This window comes from Drosophila nasuta, chromosome 3, assembly GCF_023558535.2.
Source record: "Drosophila nasuta strain 15112-1781.00 chromosome 3, ASM2355853v1, whole genome shotgun sequence".
Classification (NCBI taxonomy): Eukaryota; Metazoa; Arthropoda; class Insecta; order Diptera; family Drosophilidae; genus Drosophila; species Drosophila nasuta.
In genome coordinates, this window is record NC_083457.1 from 4,123,217 (window position 1) to 4,136,506 (window position 13,290).

General features: G+C 37.4%; 1 protein-coding gene across 1 annotated transcript in view; it reads right to left on the bottom strand.

Annotated features, from left to right (window-relative positions):
* The window catches only part of LOC132789380 (protein slit), a 59,001-nt gene extending 46,467 nt beyond the window's left edge, over positions 1-12,534 (bottom strand). The window contains 1 exon segment of the mRNA XM_060797352.1: positions 11,927-12,534. The gene's annotated coding sequence lies outside the window, so the exon portion shown is untranslated.
* Positions 12,535-13,290: the final 756 nt, after the last annotated feature.

Consider the following 13,290-nt stretch of genomic DNA (forward strand, 5'->3'; position numbering starts at 1 on the left):
AGAGGAGCAGACAAAAAAGGGTTAAATACATTTTGGATTTAATCTCAATACATCAATCAAAAGGTAATTTGAAGTGGTCTAGCACTCTGATAATTGTCAGTTGTTTTCGTGCATTTTATCTGATCGGCCAGCTAACTAAAACTTTCACCAATAAGCTAATGACCTCGACTATTCATAACTATAATTGCTGCTGAACTTGGGGACTCACTTCAAAGAGAGAGGGAGAAAGGGAGCGAAGTTTTGAACCCGTGTAATTACGAATATGCATTCTGAAACGGCTGAAACATTTTCACGCAACATTTTCAGCTAAGTGCAAGGTGTAATGTGGCCCAAGCACTTTTCATATTACTCAGCGCTTTTCCGCCAAGTGCCGAATGAGGGAGAGAGAGAGAGAGTGTGGTGCAGGAGATTCCCAATCACAGTGCCTCAGTGCTTGTGCTTGTACTCGTGCTTGTTTATGGGGACTGTCGCGTCATCCTTAATGTTTTAATTTTGAGCCATTAACAGCTGCATATTTCGTCTGGGCTGACATATGCCACAACACAGCGAGGGGGGGAGAGAGAAAAAAGGGAGAGGGGGTGTCTACAACTCATGTACATCATTTCGACATTTGCCAACATGCATTAAACAGCAGCAACTCAAACTCGGAAACAATGCCATTAGATATATCGCGTCGAACAACGCCCATTTTTTGCACATTTTTGGTTCTCCTTGATGTATTCAAAGGCTCAATGCACACCCTCGCAATTGGAAGCAGAGTCACACACACACACACAAACACATATACATACTTATATAGGAATATACACACGTCACTTTTCAACCCCTAACGTGGGCATCTTCGCTCAACCCCCTCCTTGGTATCTCAGTCTATGCTCGACGGCGCAGCAAAAATTAAAAGCATTAAAAATGCCCAAGGCACAAAAGGTAAAAGACTGTTTCGACTAAGCGGGGTGCTGCGGGAAGCGGGGAGCGGGAAGTTTGATTGCTTATAGCTGGAGCAGGGGATGACATTGAAGGTGGGGCGATGTAGACGCGAGTAGGAGGTGGAGCTGTAGCTGAAGCTGAGACCGAGGTGTTGCCGCTGCAATAGCTTGGCCCAAAAAAGGCAAAACAATAAGAACAAATCTGCAAAGATGATTAACTAGAAGATACCGATCGATGAGATCTTTTTATCAGAACTTTGATATTATCCAATATACAAAATGTAACCAAATTCATTCGTCTTTTTTATTTACAAAAACTTCTATAAAATCAAGGCTACAAAACAAGTGAGTTTTAGAAAATGGAAATAAAAGTTTACTTAAAGTTAATTTATTTCAGATATCATTAAAAAAATTTAATTATATTGTTAACACTCTATACAGATTTTCTTTATAAGATTAAACAAATTTTGTACTTTTTGGAGATATATCATTCGATCAGAAACTAACCGGATTGGATTTGGAAGCACTCATAGCACGATTTACCCTTCTTGCTTAACCTTCAACATTAAACATTTTAATAAATAAAGTAACTAAAATCTAGGAGATTGGGAAATTAAACAAATTTTTCTATATACATCAAGAAAATATGTTATTCGATCAGAAGCACACCCTATCGCCCATTCTCTTTAAGAGAACTCATAGCACGGTTTACCCTTTTCCCTTAGCTCGCAGGGTATGAATGAAAACCAAAAGACTATCCCAGTTATCGAGCCACATAACGGTTTTCTCCCGCAACGCCGCAACGCAGCAGCAACAACAACAAGAACAACAACAACAACAAATCGTTGTGGACTTTTATGAGTTTCCTCAGCTCTCCACCCCTCAGCGTTGGCCACCTTTATCACTACTCCGCCGTGAATTCCTTGTCCCTTTCCTGTGGCAATATTTGTCTTCTGACAGGCAGCAAACAGATTGTGTTTGCCCTGTGAATCAGTTGGGGTTGTTGCATCTGATCATCACACATATATGTTACGCCTGACGATGATGGTGGTGGCTGGGATTGGAACTGCGACTCAGACCAGAACGAGACTGGATGCAGTGCGTGCGGCCGCAATAATTGTGCTGAATTTCGTTAGGGCGTAGCGAAGCGGCTGTAATTTAATTTAAACGACACTTCACTTGCAATTTCGAGTTAAGAACTCAAAAACCGAAACGCTTGCAGCAACCCTGCATTATGGCACGCCCCTACCCGACTACCGAATACAACCTCCTCCTCCTCCCCCACCTCTTGCTGCTTCCTCAACTGATTGAGTGACAATTGCCCTGCCGAGGAACTAATGAGACACATTTAACGATGCATTTGCGGAGACTTTCAGTTTGGCGAGGCGCATCCGACGTTTTTAATAACTATTGCAAAGTGAACCGGAAATATCAGGCAGGGTCATTCCATTCACAATACACCAACAAGCAGGGGCAACCTCGTATACCTCGAATATATAAATATCTGAGTAGAATGTACCTCGACTAGACTTGCCTCGACCTATTTGCCTTTGGCTTTTATTGCACCGGGAACGGGGAATGCGAACGGGGCGCTGGCCAGCAAGGGACAACCGGGGCAATCGAATGGAACGTAGAATGGAACGTAGGCCCAAAAATAAATAAACAACCACCGTGTGACTGTGACTGAGACTCAGAGAGATGCGGTGTTTTGGTGTTGAGGGCATTGCGCCCTTTAGCTTCAGCTTTGGCTGCTTAGCGTTTAACTATTTTTGTTGTCGCTGCTCCTCCGAAATTGTTATAAGGTCGATTTGTCCAAGTTGATAGTTTTTTTTGCTTCTTTCTTTTTGTTTTACGGCCTTATCGGAGAAAGAGAGACAGCGAGACCTTAAAAGACCGTATCAGAGATAAGCTAGCTGTAAGCTTTCGTTGTTTGCTCTACTTACACTCTCTCTATCTTTCACTCTCTTTCTATCTCTGTCACACTCACACTCAGACACACGTATGCACATAAATTATTATTATTGATTTCATTGGGGGTTTCGATAAAGTGCATTGAAATGAGACCCTAAAGAACTATTGCCCACATTTCCGGTGTTTGCTTTTTTTATGATTTGTTGATTTGTTGGAGGGGAGCAACAGCAGGAGGACGGGGGACGGGGAGGAGCATTTATATAAAAGTTCGATCGACAATTGCCTGGGAAAAGTTGCCGTGATAAGCTTGCAGCTATGATTAGACATGCCCATCAAGTAAATATAATTGTGTATTTATAGCTCCAAAGGGTAGAGCTAGGCAAACAGTTCAGTTATCCACACGATACACTTGGATTAATGCCAAGTGTAACTTCACATCAAAAGTACATAAACATTATGTGCTTACTATTCTGCAAATAGTTGGCAGAGACTAATAAAAATCATGTGGCCATGGATAGCTCGAAAATGTAAAAATAGTTATAGGCATAAAACTTATATATCTGTGCTTTATGAATAATTGAAATATAAATGCAAAAATTAAATTTATTAATCTCTGAGATCTTCGTATCTGATGGTGGATAACAAAAAAGAATTTTTGAGTGTCTCTCAAATGTTTAGAAATACCAAAAGCAGAAAAATATACCAAACCTTAATTTGACACAACGATATACCATAGATATAAAATATACCAGATTATTAAGCCAAATAATAATCTTCTTCTTAATTATTGAGAACTGTGTGCAATCGCATATAAAATAATAATTTAGATAAGAGCAAAACTTGTATAATTATTTATGTGATTATAGCCATTTAAGTGAGTGTTTAATCAAGATTAAGCTTAATTATAAAAAACCTTTGCAATAAAATACTATAAAATGATGGCACTAAAATACCGTAAATAAAATCAATTTCCAATTTTTATTTACGACATTCGAGTGACACGAATCTAGACATTAAATACTATTTAGATGCAATTCTTACATCAGCTTAAAGCTCATTAAGTTATTGCATTCATAAAGTTCTAACATCGATCGACTCTTTAAGCAGCTTAAAGTTGCATCTAAAGAACTTTCACTGAAGGCTTCTCCTTTCATTGAATGTAGGATTTGGGATTCCATTTGGACGCACAATTTATGTGAGCTTTCAATTTCGAATTGTATAAATAAGCAACTATTAGCGGCACCGAAATGCGACATAATTGTGCTGTAATCCTAACTAATGAACCGACACAAAATACAAAATCTTTGCCATACAAAATGAAAGAAATATTCATTCAAAGCACCAAAGAAAATGAAAATGCAAAGCAGCTCCAAAGCCAGAGAGACCACCAGGTGTCGATATCTCACGGTTCACAATTCCTTCTTCACCACAACCATAGCCTAAACCTAAACCTCAACCTCAAACTCGACTTGAGCTTCAGCTTCAGCTTTAGCAACTCCACAAAATTTTCTCCGCCGTCGCCACCTCCACCTCCACGTCTTTGGCCGTGATGTCTTCCAAACACCATCAAAAATCAACAAATAAATAGAAACATTTGTGGGCCAACGAATTAAAATGCAAATCAAACAAGCCCGTAAAATTGAAAATATTTAATTAAAACGATGCGACATATTTGAAAATGAGGCGCAAGTTCTCAATGTTGTCGTTGTCGTTGTTGTTGTTGTCGTTGGCTTGGACCCCGCCGGACTTTCCACGCTTTCACAGAGTCGAGACACTCAGACTGCGACCGTGGGCTGTTGATTTTTCTTGTCATTGCCGTTGTTGTGGTTTTTTCTTTGTAGCTAACTGCTTACAGCCAAAATATTTGGTCTCTCCATCTCAAAAAATACAACTGACTTCGCCCCTTCCTCACACACTCTACCAAATGAGATACATTCGATTTGTCGAAACAAATATTTGAAAATATTATATTATTTCCCAGCACAGTTGACACAAATATCGAACATCAATGTTGCCTTCAATTCATTTAAATTAAATTGTTGTACAACATATTTTTTTATTGTTAACTGATGCATATACATATTTGTAAATATAGATAGTTGTTAATACTTTAAATTTAGAATAAATTTTAGATTCTTCCAAATCGAGTATTTGAATTTCTAAATGTTTTATATTTTTTATTGTTAACTATTGCATAAGTGCTTTTAACATCTTTTTTTTCTATAGTGTCTATACTTCAAATTCATATTATTTTCTCAGACTGTTTAGAATAAAATTTAGATTCTTCCAAATCGAGTAAGAGTATTTCAATTTCTAAATTTTTATTTTACATATATGTTATAAAGATTATTTAATTTCGTATTTAACAAATTCAAATTCACTATATTTATTTAGAACTTATTAAGTTATGCAGAATATTTTTTTAGATTCTTCGACATCGAGTTAGAGTATTTAAAATTCTGCATTTTCTTGACTGCTTTCATTCTTGTTGGAGTTTTTATGTAGACACCAACTGATGTAGCAACTGGGGACAACAACAGGAGAACAGAGAGCGACAATGCGACAACAACAACAACAACAACAATGACAATGGCAACGGCAACAACAATAAGCTGAGAAAATAGTCAGGCGTTTTATTGCAGCATCACGTCTACCGGATGCCTGCAATATATCAACTAAGAGGCTGAGTCGAAGTCGGTGTCTGGAATTGGAATTGGAATTGGAGCTATATAGAACAACATGCAACAACATAGGTATGGGGAATTGGGTTGGATCTGTTGTCTGTCAGGGCGTCTGTCTTACTTTTAATAATTCCGCCAATGCCCAGCGCAGAGAAGCGGACAGCAACAGTCACCTACACACAACAAATGACAACAATAACAATAGCGCTGGCTTTGGCTTTAGTTCCCTCTCTGCACCTCTTCCTTTCCTTTCCTTCCCCTTACTTTCCTTAGGCAATTGCAATCTGCTGGACACTTTGTAGTCCAGACAGCGTCTCTCTTTCTCTTTCTTCGTCCGTCTCTCTGAGTATCTGTCATTATTGTGCAGCGAGGCATAGAAATTTACGTACCCCGCTCCCATTCAGTTAACAACTATCCATCCATCCACCATTCAGTCGCAGCATTCGTCCAACTGAACGTCGACGTTAATTATGGGAAGATTTTGAACGTACAAATGAGTTGAGGAACTTTTGTCAGCCTAATGATGGGCAGCGCCTCAATGGGTCTCAATGCTTGGCTAGCTACCAAATTTATAGAGTAGTTTTGTTGTGGGGGGAACAACGAAAGAATGCAAATGGAAGACAACAAGAAGAAGAACAACAACAACAACAAACAATAAGAAATAAAGTAAATTGGTTTATTACATTTTTTCATTAGGCAGACCGAGCAAAGCATGAGAAAACGAACCTCGAGCTGGATCAGAAGAGAAGCGCAGCGGATGCGGAAGAGCGTGAAGCCGTCGACTTCAAGTCCAGCAAATCAACGACAATCAAATAAAGTTTAAATACATATTTTTATTTCATTACACTCTTCAGTCAGAGCGGCTCGAGACGTGGGAGACGAGAGCTTTACTCCATCCATTGTTAAGAGATTTTCAACAGGCAATGATAATGATGATGACGATGACGATGACGATGTCGGTGACGGTGACGGTGACGATGATAATAATGATGATAAGAATGAGGCGACCATGTCTCGAGTCTATGGCCGTGCCAAGTGCTAACGATTTGGCAATGGACACAAAGATGTCTGTCGCGCGAAAAAAAAGTTGAAAAAAACGCAACTAAAAGCTAAAAAGTCCCTAGCAACAAAGCAACGAGGCATCGAGTCAGTGTTGCCTTAGTTGAAGAAACTAGAGATGAGCGATCGTCGTGATCGCGATGCAAAGCGTGAGTGACAAACATTAGAGAGGAGACTAAAGTGAAATAATAAACCACATTAAAGGATGGTGAGAGAGGGAATTGAAGAGAAAATATTACTTGAATATATAGAGATATAAATATGATTTATTTATTTATTTTTAATTTTAGCTTAGAATTAATTTTACAGAGCATCTGAGTCGTTTGGGCTGAGATCTAAGTATAGTTTCATATCGAAACCTCAGAAATGTAGTTTAGCTAAATACAAATAGATAAAATCGCAAAAAACTTAAGTGAAAATGAGTTAAGAATGAACTACAATATTTTGTATAATCTAATTTTTTATATATATTCTTTAAGAATCTAATTTAAACCTTATATGAATTTCATAAATTACTTAACTTGGTTTTTTTTTTTTTTAATTTAATATTTAACATTTTATTTAATATTCATTCCTTAGAATCCTAATTTAGTAATGTCAAGAATTTGTTTTCTTTTCCAATAACTTAATAGATAATACTTTATTTATTATTCATTCCTGAGGATCCTAATTTAATAATGTCAAGAATTCGCAGGCACATATAAATTGCAATAAATGTAATCTACGATTATTTATGTGCGAAACTATGCATTATAAATAACAATTCAGTTAAACCACACACAGTAGAAATAACCTAACATATGTTATCATAAATAACAATTATTGTAAACAAGATTTTTTTTTTCGGTTCGCTTGGTCCAGTTGTTGCCCGCGGGAGTGAAGAAGGATTAGCCTGTCACGTGACCATCTCCAGCTGGCAATTGCGAATTGTGGCTACAGGTTTTCTTGATATTTCGCTCTTTGCTTCGCTTCGCTTAGTATTTTTTCCTTTTTTTGTGGATTTGGCTTTAGCTGTTGCTGTGGCTGTGGCTGGTGCTGTGGCTGGTGCTGCGACTGACCAAAGCGATGGATTCGACGGGAGTCGAGACTAGCCTCTGACACCGACACCCCGACGACGACGATGCGAATGAAGCGCAACAACAACAATGTAACTTGTTGTAACAGCAACAACAACAACAACAGCGACACCGACACCAAGACCAAGACCAAGAGCAGTCAGACTTGGTACGATGTTGGTATAAATTCTCGCCTTTCATTTTGGCGAGTAGTCACGATTTATGCGAAATCATTATAGGTGAGTTTTTAGTATTTACGACGCGACTTTTATCTACAGGAAGAAGACACTATACAGCCAGCAAATACATATGTACATATATATATATATATACATTTATATATGTATTGTAGTGTAGAGTGTACACTATAATTGCAGTTGAGTCAATTAAATACATAGATTGCGGCATGTCGATAAGACATTAACCTTCCCCTCGGCTCAAGCTCAATCTCGTTGTTGGTTGTTGCCTGTGCTTGTTGGTTGCTTCGTTTCGTTTCGTTTCGTTTTGGCATTTTCTTCCTACAAAATGGCAGGTCATTTCACTTAGTCAAAAGTGAGGGCCAGGCCAGAAAGAAAGGCCAGTGTTTTGCTCTGTGTACGTGGCTGCAGCCAAGAGGCATGCCCCAGTCTCTGCCTCTGTCTCTGTCTATGTATCTGTCGCTGTAGCGCAACAATTTATGAAGACATGAAATGACTTTGATGTTTAGCTGCTGCACTAGCTGACTGGGAAATGGGAATCGCGTATTACCCTATAGAGGAAGAGACAAGACCATCTCCATCCCTCTTCACAGCCACTTCATGACTTGCAAAAGCAACGTTAACTTAACTCAACTTTAACTTTACAAAACAAAATTCAACAATTTGTAATTGACAAACTGCTCGACGCGACTTTGGCGAAAGGTAAACAGTGAAACGACACGAAAACGATTGAATCTTAGATAACTATATAATTGTCCCGCTTGCAGAATTGAGTTTTGTCTTCTGCCACTAAGTTCTGGGCCAAAAAAAGATCCACAAGACCAGGTAAAATACTTTGACGATGACGCACTTTTTGCTCGCTCTTCACAAATAATCAAAGTCATTCCATTTAAGGATTCTTCATACTTATCATATGACAATTCGGTTTCAGCCCGTTTAAGATTTGCATCATGTCAATTCAAGAAGTTCAAGATATCTTTCAATACAATCGTGTTTCTTACACACTCAATTTTTGGCTTAAATTCAGGTTTTTCTTTAATCAACTGGTTTTACAGTTGTTTTGCTTGAATTATCGATGTTTTTCAATAGTTCATTAGGCAACAATTTGGCAACAGTATTTGAAAATTGGGAAATAAGAAATTACATAAACAAGAATTAAAGACATGAATAATTTAATATCATATTAAACATTAGTTATACGACACTTTAAGTTATGGCTGACAATCTAGTATATTTTGAATGTAGTACTGTATCGATATACCAAATATAGTACTCAGTACTTTGAGTATTTGTATGGTATGTATATTAATTCAGTATATTTTTGGAAGAAAGTTTTATTGAATGGGATGTACATCATGTATCATAATATTATTACAAATTTGGTAAGCTATTCATTTTTATTTATTTTAGTGCCTATGTATATGAATATTATAGTATCTTTCTTAGACGATTGTCTGTTTAAGTTTAATACGTATACTAAAATACAAAATACTGAGCATTAAGAACTTTTTCCTCGCCTTCGTTTTTGCATTAACCATTGCCACCTCTCTTTACTGTTGACCATGTTGTGACACCTGCCACCTGGCATAAGCAAGACTTTCACTACAAACAACAACGAACAGTGAATAGGGGAACTAACCTTAATACTCAGAAATAAAAACACTTCGCACCCAGTCTGTCCATCAATGGACGGCCTAATACCATCGCCATCGCCATCTTCATCGGCATTGACATCATCAGTGTGTGTAATCAACACTTTTATGTGATCCAAATCCAATTCACAACTAATTACAAGCCTCGATGGCTGCCTCGAACCGTCGAACAATTAACAACGGCATTAAACGCGCGTTGAAGAAGCAAATGAACCGATTGCGATGCCATTTTAGATTGTTTATGTTACTTGGCTGCAAGAGGAAAACAACGAAAAACCAAAGACTCGTATATAAAGTTTTCTATCGATTGGTTTATAGAGCCCTCTGCTTTTGTTTTCTTATGGCCGTTTTGCTTAAATAAAATTGAAACTAAATCGATTGTACTACATTCCAAATAGAGACGTAAATCAATGCCTAGATGAATCTTCAAATCACCCTGAAGTGCTTGTACTCCAAAAAGGTTTTCCCAACGTCTCTAAAGCTTTCTAAGCTGCCAATAAATTATATAACATGGCGTATTAACAATGAAGAGAGTTATAAATTTTCTTCTTAACTAATTTGCATGTTTTCCGTCATAAAAGAAGCTTACGAATTGGTTTGCAAATAATTGATTTAGACATGTTTATAAGAAATTGGGAAAGAACATTGTTGAACAAATTTCTATTGGGTTTAACATAAATGAGTTTAATAACTCTTTCATCGTGGTACTTTCAATAATATACCGCATTCAGAGAAGATCTAAACGTAAACTGATAGAATTTAAATATATTTTAAACCTTTTGATTGAAATGGTCTTAGAAATAAACAATAATATTTATACAAAAGGATTGTTTTTTTTTTCTTTCTTGAAATTGAATTTAGTAGCTTATTGAATTTATTAAAATAGTAGATAAATAAGAATTATTTTGAAAACATTTCAATAAATCTCTTACATCAATAAAACAAAAATAAATACATTAAATCATCCGAGTCTATCGTACTAATAAAGAAAATAAATTATGGAGCCGAAGTCTTAAGTTAGAGCTCGTTAACTAATATTATGTTTGTATATTTTATAAAACATAATAATGTAAATAAATAAAATTAAGTAATCAATTAATGTAAAGTAGTCTGAACGATAGCTCGTCTTTTGCGGCAACTAAGTGCCCCCAAGTAGACAGGGTTTGTGGCACATTCGTATGACAAGCGTTTGTTTATTTATTTACACTTACACTTGTAAATGTCTGCTTGTTCTTCTTCTTTATCTTTTCGTCTAGGTCTTGCTGCTCGCTTTTGAATGTACACACACACACACACATGTACTTTCGTATTTTTTAAGTAAGCGATTAGTGTGGCGACGAAGCAGAATGAGCAGGCATAATAAGTACCACGATAAAGACAATGAAAATTTGTCAGTTGACAAAACAAAACAAAACTATTTCCATTTGGTCGCCGACAAATGAGACATTCAACACACATACACACATAGACAAACATAAGTGGGCTGCCTCTTGTCGCACACTTATTTCCAATTGTCAATTGTCAATGTATTGGAAGTAACAGCCAAATCAACGACATCACACACACATACATAAGCATATACACAAGAGAGAGCGAGGCAGTCAATGATTGTTATTAGTGCATTGCTTTGGAGTATGTACATCTAATTTGCCATTGATGTGTGCATTAAGTTTTGTATTGGTAGGCATACAAATTGTCGTAAAACATTAGTGTCCCCCGAGATTAGAGCGGTCGACGTCGGCAATAGAGAAGCACACATAGCAACTTTGCAAAAGGGCAGGAGAAGAAGGAGGGAAAAAGGCTGGCTCATCGCCCTTTTATTTGACATAGGCAATATTTATTGCGAATTCATTTTAATGTAGAAGAAACTAAACACAGACAAGCTTATACACGCACATATATACACACACACAAGCATAGTCGGGCTCTCGCTCTCTGACAAAGCAAAATGCCGAAATACGCCATCAAAATAAATAAAAACACACACACACAACGTCTACAACGACAAAGCGGCGCAAAAGCTACGAGTTTCAGTAGCACAGCATTCGGCGCTGAACAAAACTCGCATCAGAGTGAACGAATGAGCACGAGGAATAGAGAGAGTCGGCAATAAGCAAAGCGCAGCAGCAGCGGTGTCAACATCGCGGCAGCATAGGGTAAGTTTAGCGTCCCACCCAAAACGTCATGAAATCCTTTGTGTATTGTGTCTGTATGTGTGCTAGAGAGAAATGTGTATGTGTGTGTGTAAGTGCGTGTGTTTGTTTGTCAACTTGCCGAGCAGCGACATAAAAATGCTAATACAAAAACTACAACAAATTGTGCGTGTTGGGGATAGGAGATATGAGTTCGCTCTTATAGTTGTTGTTACATTCTCCTCTTTGACTAACACCTACAAATTAAGTCTGCCAAAAGCTACAAAAAAACGGAAAAAATGGCAACACTTACCGCTCAGTCAGGCTCAGCAATGTAAATAAGGGCGCCGCTAATCCAAAACTCCTTTTAAACTGAACAAAATGCTATCACTAACACTTATACAGTAACACACTATTATTATTACACTTTCAATTGGATGATTTCGCCAAACTTTTTTGTATTATTTGTATTGCGCTTTTATATTTCGATTTATTTCCTTTGCTTCTTTTTATGTTGCGCTGCGCGTCGCAAACGAAATTCAGGAATTTCAAGTGGAAATCTTGTTTGAGCACTTTTTTGATGGCGACGGCGGCGTTGGTGTCGTTGTTGTTGTTGTTAGCGGCTGCTGTTTTGCGGCAAAAGCCAAGAAAACTTTTGCACTGCTACAAAACTTAGTTAGAATGCTTAGATTAATTGCTCGGAAAACGCGCGCGCCCCTCAATTAAATGTGGAATGCTTTGAACGAGTTAATTGTGCACAGACAACTGCACTTTCAATACAAAAAATAATTCTATATTATCCCGTTTGTTTAGTAGAGTTTTGATTTTATTTATTTTTTTCTCTTTTGGTTTCAATCACTACATTTCCGATTTTCTGTACTTGAACTCCGTAGTTCAAAAACGCACGCAACCGTCAAATCCAACCGTAAGCCTCGAAGACAAATTCCACAATAACAAGAAATTAACAGATGCTGTGTAATTTTATATTATGCTTAACAGATTCTGTTAACGTAACGGAAAGTCGCCAGCAAAACGCGTGTCGCGGTTGATAAACGCGCGCAAAACATGTTAGGCTGCTGTCGGCGCTCTGTAAACATGAAATTAACAGATAACTAACATGATTTGAACGTGTTGTGCTCATATGGCAATGCACAAATTAAATTGCTCTGCTAACTCACAAGTATTGTTGGCATTCACAACGAAAGGAAACATTGCCATATTGGAGAATAGAAATTATTTTTCAAAATAAAACCCAATAAATGAGGTATTTATTTTTTTATATTCTTTTCCTATAATATACAAAATCGAACATTAAGTAGTTTGGTTTTATTTAGCATTTCAATCCTGTCATTGGCAATGTTTTTTTTTTATTCCGCACTGACTGGCAACTCTTATTGTTTGAGAGCAGCGCGTACGTGCCAATTCGAAAATGTCGCAGATTAGCAGTCTGCACCAAAAAATATGCACCGTATTCAAGACGAAAATAATAACAAAATATAGGTAAATTCAAAAGTACGCAGCACGCCTGCAAAAATGTGAACCTTAATGTAGCAATCTCGTTTTGTACTGCGTTGCTTCCTTTCTTGTTGTTGTAGGGCTGCTTCCGCTTCCATTTCTAAAGTTGACTGGTCACGTTTATTAATCGGCTTAAATTTTTGGTCAGACTGCGCAAATGCG